Source organism: Cyprinodon variegatus, unplaced genomic scaffold, assembly GCF_000732505.1.
Source record: "Cyprinodon variegatus isolate N-32 unplaced genomic scaffold, C_variegatus-1.0 Scaffold59, whole genome shotgun sequence".
NCBI lineage: Eukaryota > Metazoa > Chordata > Actinopteri > Cyprinodontiformes > Cyprinodontidae > Cyprinodon > Cyprinodon variegatus.
Window position 1 is genome coordinate 680,102 of NW_015150512.1, and position 9,287 is coordinate 689,388.

At 36.6% G+C, this 9,287-nt stretch overlaps 1 protein-coding gene across 1 annotated transcript in view; it reads right to left on the reverse strand.

Annotated features, from left to right (window-relative positions):
- Positions 1–7,930, reverse strand: part of fat2 (FAT atypical cadherin 2) — a 102,715-nt gene extending 94,785 nt beyond the window's left edge. Inside the window, exon 1 of the mRNA XM_015371508.1 lies at positions 7,721–7,930. The gene's annotated coding sequence lies outside the window, so the exon portion shown is untranslated. The remainder of the gene's footprint in view (positions 1–7,720) is intronic.
- Positions 7,931–9,287: the final 1,357 nt, after the last annotated feature.

A 9,287-nucleotide genomic window follows, 5' to 3' on the forward strand; every position in this document is an offset into this window, starting at 1 on the left:
TAGTGAGTCTCATGTCAACAATATTTTGTAACTTAAAAAACACAAAACTTACAGTAGTTTTACTTAAAGTGTATTACACTGTGTTTGCCAAACAGGACCATTTGAAACCATGTCCAGCTTTGAGTGCTACCATCAACCTCACGCTAATCTTTCTAAAGTAAAGTGCTGGATGCATAGACTTAACTAAACTGTGAGGGTGGCTTGCTAAGATTTCATCATGACAGTTTCTGATTTGCATGGCAGGTGTCTTCCTAATTTGCATATCAAATGGTGCTATAATAGATTATCACAACATGTTTCTCTGTTCCTGTGTCTTGATGTTGTTTATACTGGTACAGTGCTGTTTTATTTACTCAACAGGTACCAGGTAGAGAAACTTTCTTTATGCCATTTTCCATTTTTTTTAACTATACCACACAACAATCTTCAGAGCATAAGGTTGTGGGGCAATGGGGCATTATTTAAAATTTTATTGATCTGTTTTCGAGCAGAAACACATCTAAAACATGTAGAACACCGACTCTGTGAGTAATGAGGTTGGCCAATCCTGTGAGTGACCAACTCAAAGGAACCCTGATGGTTTAAGTAGACTAAAAACATTATTAATAAACAAGAAAACCTGAGCCGTAAGTAAAATGTGTGTTTTTTCCTTAGTATCTGATACATCTATGTTAAATCCAATGAATAAATGTTCAATCCGAATGCCCCTAATTAGGAAATAGATCCAATGTCTGTTCAGTATAAATACAGTTGCTCTGGGAAGGCCTCACAGTTTCACAAAGAGCATTAGCAAGCAAGCAGCAATGCGTAGAGCAACGAATGCTGATAAAATTTAAAACAGACTAGATAATGAAACAATTGTCATGTATTTGAATATCTGACAGAACAGGAACTACAGTATATCTAGTCCTGCACAGGATGAACTGTAAGCCCCGCCCCCAACAGTTATTTTCCCCGTTAAAAATTGTCCTTCCCTCCGATATGAATAAGACCAAACACGCCTTAAGCTTTTGCACAATTTTAAAGAGCACCAGTTTACGTATCTAACAGAAAAAAATAAAATGTAGCTATGAATTACCAATTAAGGAATTCAAAAGTTACCTGTCTTTTAGAATTATAGACTGTGTTAAATTCAGGAGATCCTGCAAAACTCAGATGTGTCAAGACTCACACAAGATTCACAGTTTTTTCTTTGGTCACTGTTATGCTACAAGTACCTCTTTCCATCTGTTTCTCCTTTTAGGCTGATAGCTGCTGATGCAGTGCTACCCCTCCTGGCTCTAAGGAAGCTGCCCTGTTTACATACGCTGCTGTGAACAAGCTGGAGGAGCTGCTGCTTAGCAAAAGCTCTGCCCCTCATTGTGCCATTGACAGAGAAAAGCCCCTCCGGGTTGTTTTAAATTCTGGTTAATTCCTTCTAAAACAAAGCCTGAATTCACTTTATTGTGCATATTGATTATCAGACTTTATTTTATAATCCATAATACATGATATTAACAATATCTTTCTTAACCAAACCAAAAAAATAAAAATGATGTAGCTTTTTAGTAAATATAAAGCCTTATAGCACAACTGTAAACCTGGTTGTTCACCCAAATGAGCATGAAGGGCACTTAAAGTATCAGTGATTAGTCGAGAGGCAAAGGTAAAGGTCAGGTTGGAGAATCTGTCAATAAGACAACTGTTCAGCCAAACTGGCCTCTTTGGAAGAAAACTATTTTTAAAAGTAAGCCCCAAGAAGTTAGATTTGAGAGTTAGAAAAACATGTTGGGGACAGAGCATACATCAACATGATGGTGAGACGAGACCAAAAATTATCTTTTTGTTCAGACCTAATCCTAATACTTAAAACACCAGAAACAACGGTCAAACCTGGGGGCAGGTGAATTCAAACATCCACAAATTTCAATTTCTTTTTGTACATACTTCATATCTATGGATTTAAACAACATTCTTACAGTATTTAGTCTGTGCTAGAATATTATGACATGCAGAATAGGGAACTTTCACATGGTATCCGTCTATTATATATTGATATTTTTATTAGGGTAATAAAAACACAGCAGCAATCTTCTGACATTGAGTACAATGGATTGTCAGTCTTTCTGTATCTGTAGAAATAACAAAGGGAAATAAACCCAACCTGCACTTCTGACAATTAGGTTTTGAGGGTAATGGTTCCTTTTAGATCAAAAATGAGAAAAACATAATAATCCTCAGCATTATTCCCTGTTTCCAAGTTGATCTATGTCTAAAAAAGCTGTCATGCACCAACAAAAATGGCGATAAAACAGAACTATTAGCAAGATTTTATAAGCTTTTTGTATTAAATATATTGCTAATCTTGATCAAAACCCATAATTTAAAATCCTTTGATATGAATTGTAACTGTGGAAAAACCAACATCTTTCTTTCATCTAAAACAACTCTGCTTTGAGTGAGTTCTTCTGATTACCTTCTTGTTCAGGAGCTGCCACATTAAGTAATTGCAACCTGCAAGCAGACTGGCAGAGTTTTGATGCCTGATGTTCCTTTCTTACACAACCAGGATTCAAACCCAGGTCTTTTGTTTCCAAGGCAATAACATACATCACTGCACCGCAGAGGGACTAAACTAAAAAAATCCATCATAATTTCTTGGAATACCTACATGATTGTTAAGCTTTAAATTATGTCTTTCTGAAATAATATGGATCATCCCCTTCTGTGTGGGATGGGGGGGACTTGAAATAAATCTTAAAATAATTCCTCTGCCTCACAGGTTTTCATATCATACAACCTAAGGTTAAAAATAATCTTCACGCTTAGGTTTCTTTTATGACTTCGATTTTAGGATTACTAAAACTAACTGGATACAAAAAGTGTTTCTCAAGGACAAGGTCTATCTTAACCTACCTACTCTTCCAGAAGGTCAAAAGTGGATAATTGCAACCTTAGCCTATTATTTAGGCTTTACAGCAAATTTACTTTTGAATGGGCCAATGAAACAAAATGGTCTTTTAGTGACAAGGTGTACTGTAACATCCATCTGACATGCATAGAATAACCTTAAAATGATCACTAATGTGTATAAAATTTTCTATTTTACCTAATTGAAATAATTCCCACGAAGAACATTGAACAAAACATTTTTCCAAAGGGATGTAAAAGACTGATTTCTAGTTACTGCCAGCAGTTGAAGGCAGTTATTGGCGCCAAGAGCTGCACAACCAGTTATTAGGTTCAGGGGGCAATTACACTATGTCACATGGGCCAAGTTTGCCTGGATAGCTTTTTATTTGAATACTGTTTGTAGTTACTCAATCTGTCATTGTTTTAGATTTAAAATATTTTAACACTGGTTTTAAAGCAACTAATGTAGTCATCCTGCAAAACTGATATCGACATTATTTTCACTTTGTATTATTTTCAATCATTAAAGTTAATGCTGTATTAGTTTTTCCAATATTCCTATTTTGCTTCAGGTAATTAAAGCTTTAATGTGTCCCCTTGACTTTTTTCCTGCATTAGCTAAACTGAACAGTGTTCACAATGATCAGTGATTGGCTAATTAGTAGCTAGATTTGTCGTTTTTCGTGTGTCACATGATTGTGAGGATAACCACTAGTTGTGCAACTATTTTCTCAAAAACAATAAAACAATCTTAATAATATTGATTACTATGAAACGATAAAACAATGTTATAACTGTGCATTTATTGATCGATTTTAATCAGTGAAGCCTAAACCTAAAAATCCACACTTGTTCTTGGAGTAGATGAGAAAAAAAATTACAGTTTTAACAGTGGAAAAATAAATGATTTCTACTAGAGATGGCATTAGACAAATGCCATGGAAGTCAGTTTTGCTTTGGAGCTAATCAAAGCATCAAAAAGTAGTAGTACTCACAAGAAGTTACAAGTAGATTAAGTTGTAGTAGAGGGGGGGTCTGGGTAGTACAGACTGGATAACTCACTCCCTCTTGTTATTTCAGTGAAATGCCTCCCAGCACTCCGTTCTCACTTTGCTTTTTTTCAGTTCTCAATGGCTCTGACCTCTGGCACCTGAGTAAATAAGTCCAGTTGGTAGCAAGAGTTATGCTCCTGTTGTAACACATTATCCTAAAGATAAAACTGCAACTACATTTAAGATAAAACTTTCATTGGTCTGCTGTTCCTCTAACTTTTCAAGAAAAAATATTTTACAAGAGCAAAATTTGTTTTAGTTTTTTTTTTTTTTTTTTATCCTTGCAGAAATGTTATGTACCTTTGTCTTTCTTTTTTTTTTTCTTTTTTTTCTCACAGCTAATCCCTACAGTAAGACCAGACTCTTCAGATTATTTTAGGGCGAGGTTATGATATTAACCCCTGTCTGAGAAGGGCGTGCCCTTAAAACTCTCCTAAACTGACAATAAGTAAGGGCTATCTTGAGCTTTAAGGTTTTGCAGAAATACATTTTGGTCCGGTACTACTTAACAAAGATGGCAGGAGCACATCTAATGTAAATGTTTTGTTTTTCTTTTAAATTTGAAAGACCCTCATTTTATACTTTAGTGCCTTTGGTTTTCTTCTGCTTTGGTAAACTTTGCATGAAAGAGCCACAGAGAGAAACTTGAGGCGCAAAACCTTATGAACTGTGAAATTGAAAATTTCAGGAAAATAGTCCAGGTAGCAAAAACCTGTCAGGTGCTTCGTCATGTTAACAGGATAGCTCAATAAAGTTTTAAGGATCATACATCAAATATGAATAAAACAACCTGTGGAGAACAAGCACAACACAGTGTTTTAACATTTACTCTGCATTTGTTGATGTAGAGATTAAATCTCATTCTATTAAAATAAAATACAGTAACTAACTGTATTGAAAACTAAATTTGTATTTAACTTATTTTGTGCTAAAAAGGAAAATGAAAGATGCTGCAAATCATTAAAACAAAAAGTGCCCTTTTTCATAATATTGTTATCTATTAAAGTGACAGTATGCTATGAAATATAAAGGACTGTCGATTCAAGTAAGCTTTCAGTGCACATGGGTTCTGATCTTGAGAGGGTTTAAGCATCCTAAAACAGTTACAATGGTGTTTTATGTGCAGAGCAGATCTCACAGAAGGGGCAAAGTAATTTACGTTTGCAATTAAGCAGAATCACATCAAGTGCAAACCATCTTTTGCATGTTTACCATAATCATTATGCAGATCAATTCTAATGACCAAACAGACATGCAGACATACCTGCAGTCATTATTTCCACAAAGGATGCATTGGCACAAAACCAGAGGACCGAGATATAATAAATGCTGAAAGATTCTCACCTCCAACTGGTTTATAAAATAATCTAAAAAGTGCTAAAGGGTTCTTTCAGAGTGCATATATTTTTTTTGTTGAAACAGGGTGATTTGTTTTAATCCCTAGACCCCTAAACAGCAAACATTAAAAGGTTAACCTACAACGAGTTTCTTTAATATGGTAAATGGTTAATTATCTGTACTTAAATAGCGCTTTTTTTAGTCATACACACATTCACACACACACTTATGGTGGCAAGCTAAATTGAAACCATAGCTGCCCTATGGCTCACTGACAGAAGCAAGGCTGCCGTAAACTGGCACCACTGACCTCTGACCACCATCAGTAGGCAATGTGGGTGAAGTGTCTAGCCCACTTAGTCCTTGTCAAGGTCACGGTGGGGCCAGTGCCTAACTCCGGCAGTCTAAAGGCGAGAAGCGGGGTACACCCTGGACAGGTCGCCAGTCTGTCGCAGGGACACACCACCATGCACACTCATACCTAAGGACAATTTAGAGTGGCCAATTCACGTTTTTGGACTGTGGGAAGAAGCCAGAGAGAACCCACGGGAGAAGAAAATGCAAACTCCATGCAGAAAGGCCCCGGGCCGGGAATCAAACAGGGAACCTTGTTGCTGCAGGGCAGCAATGCAAACCCACTGCTCCACTGTGCAGGACATGCAACCATGTTAGTTGAAAATACACTGAATCTTAATAGTCATCACAACTACAAAATAAATGGATGGATGATGGATTGTTTCAAAGGTAAAGCATTTAAAGGGTCAACATTTTTAATTATCATTGTGTTTTTCTGTTGTCAACCTCAGACAGCAGGATATTAAAGTTTAAAGCACATGTTGTGAATATCCTCATGTTGGGGAAAAAGAGGGGAGGGAGAAAAATGTTGGTTAGTGGAAATCTATAGAATAATTGCAATGTCACGTCTTCTTCATATTGTGCAGGCCTATGAATTGCAAAAAGTGTTTAAGCAATTACTTGGGATTGTTAAATTTGATCCGAGTGGACACCTTAACTGATGACTGTAGTTCAGTGACTTTTGTATTGTATCTGATGGCCCAAATTAAGGCAACATAAGCAGGGGGTATCCTTTATAATGATACAGTTTAGGTGGAGTCAAGTGAAGGGTGAGGGGTTGAGTGGAAGGGTCAAGGATGTCAATTAAAGTTAAAAAGCCCCTCCACATAAATAAGCCCCAACACCCAGTGTCATAGTAAAGGCTGTAATTTCAAAGAGGGTCCAGAAAAGCTGCTGCTTCCCAAAAATGCATTCAAACAATATGACAACAGGAAGATAGCTGATGTAGAAAGGATACATAAGAGTACTTGAACATTTAGCCCAACCTAATAAGGTTTTCATTTGGCATTTAAATAACTCTCACATAGACAGAAAAACAGATCAAAAGTCCAGCAGGTTCAACGAAACGCTGAAAGCTCATATCTCATTGCACTGCTGACAGCTCTGGTAATCTTTTAAGTATCATCAAAATTTCTTATCAATACCTCACAACTACCTTCTTATCAAACATAAACAAGCTTTAGATTTGCTTTAAAATGACATTTTAGGCTTTAGAAAAGCTCTCTTTACACACAGTGGTTTCATTTAGATTTGGTAAGATTGCAACAATAGTTCTTCAGAAAACTAATTACAAAATCTAGAATTGAAGAAGACATAAAGAAACTTCAAATAATTTAACAATGCTCCTTGCAATTATAAACATTACCAAACTACAAATATGTTTCAACAAAAACACCAATTTGCTTTTTAAATGTTTTTCTTTTTATTTTCCAGTTAGGAAAGTCATTAAAGTAATTGATTGGGAAATTCCTTGAAGGTTATCTGTACGTCCATTTATTACAAACCCTCTATCAGTGTGTATGTGTGCAGGCAAACCTATCGAGAAAGTGACAGAAGCCAGAGGATACACTTTCACCTTAAGGCCAAACCAAAAAAGCAAGGCTGATCTTCTGTTGCTGCAAATGATTTGTGCACTTGCACCAATTTGATTGAGCAATTCAGCTTCTAAATCAGCTTCTAAATCTAAATCAGTTGAAAAATGGAAAACATTGAGGGAGAAGTTTTCGATGAGAGAAACTGTGCATGTGCTAACATGTGCATGAAATGTAGCTGCTCCTTATTCCTTTTATTATGCAAATATTGGATTTAAAGTTGACCTTCAACAAAAGATGTTTCCTTTCTTTGACAGAGATAAAAAATCGTTTGAATCTTGTTTATCTGATTTGTTCAAACATAAAAAATAAATCTAGAATAATAAAAGACACCAGAAGAAACTCCATGAGTAACATTAAATAAAAATGTTGTTCCTGTTGCTCCGCACATTTGTTTTCAAATCATCTAGTGCTGTGATAAGTGTACTGTTAGAGTAGAGACCTTCTACACATTAAATAGTAACATGAGTTAGAGTGCAACAGAAAACTTACCTGAGGTCCAGTTAGGCTAATCTTCCAGGAATATTTGTCCCCTGTGAACACTTCAGGAACTTAAAGGAACCTCTGACAACATGATGACATGATAGCGTACTGCCATAGAGCTATCCGGTTTGCTCCATTGAGAGAAAAAAAAAGTACATTCATGTGCAGTTGTCGGAGTTTGTTTAAGCTCAACTGCTGTTAACTTCAGTTCCTTCAAAGGTGCTGTGACGAAGAGCTACAGAGAGATCACAACACCTCCCTCAGGATCTTCATCCACTCCACCCACTTCTTACTGTCCCTCCTCTAACTCGGTCATGCACACACATGCACATACAACACAGCTACCCCCACATCCACACACACACTCACACTCCTTTAATGTGCCCAGATTGCTGGCCTCCTGGTTTTCTTGCCTGTGGACTCAGGCCCTTGGGCCCCAGCCAGATCTGTCTGATTCTGGAGGTGTACATATAAGTGTCCATATGTGTGTGTTAGGGTGGAGATGTCTTTGTTTTTTGTGCATGTCTTAAATGTAATTGATAGCCCTTTACAAGAGCAAAGCAATATAACATTGTTTGTCAAGTATTTTAACAAAATTTGTTAAGAGAGGTTAATATTTGCAGAACATTTTAATAAAAAGACTATTAGATGTATTTTGGTGTGTATAAGGTTGGCAGAGTTTGTAGCAATGTCGCCATGATGCAAGAAGGTCATGGGTTCAATTCCCAGTCTTTTTTTCATAGAGCTTACATGTTCTCCATGTGTATGGATGGGTTTTCTATAGGTTAGACCAGCTTCCTCGCTCAGTCAGAATACATGACTGTTAAGTTGATTGGTTATTCTTATTTGCCCTTAAGTATGAATGTGTGTGCATGATTGTGACCCTGATAGATAAGCTGCTAAAAATGGCTGGTGTGTATTACTGTTGCTCTATAATAGATTAAAGCTATTGGTCATCTAATTTGTGCTCGCTCTGGTTTGAACTTCAAGTTTTTTAATATTGTTGTGTAATAATACATTAATTATATAATCAATTATTCTACTACATGAAAACCTGAAAATATGATCCCACATTGTCAACTTTAAAGATAAACCTTTTTTTTTTATTTACAAGGCATGAGACTATAGTAAACAGGTTTTTTATTAATATTATTATTATTGTTATTATTATTATTATTATTATTATTATTATTATTATTACTGTTGTTGTTTTTATTATTATTATCTGTAATGGACTGGTGACCTATCCAGGGTGTACCCTGTCTTTTGCCCATAAGCTGCTGGAGATAGGCACCAGCCCCACTGCAACCCATCATACAATCACACATAAAAAATCCAAAACTGTTTGAGATGTAGCTGCAGAGTTGATATCAGTGTAAATACTTGTGTGTGTCTGGGCTCTCCCTTAGAGATATGGTGAGGAGTTCAGTCATCTGGGGAGGACTCAGAGTAGAGCAGTTCTCTTCAACATCGAGAGGAGCCAGTTGAGGTGGCTCCGGCATCTGCTTAGGATGCCTCCTGGACGTCTCCCTGGTGAGGTGTTCCAGGAACGTCCCACCGGGAGGGGGCCCGGGGG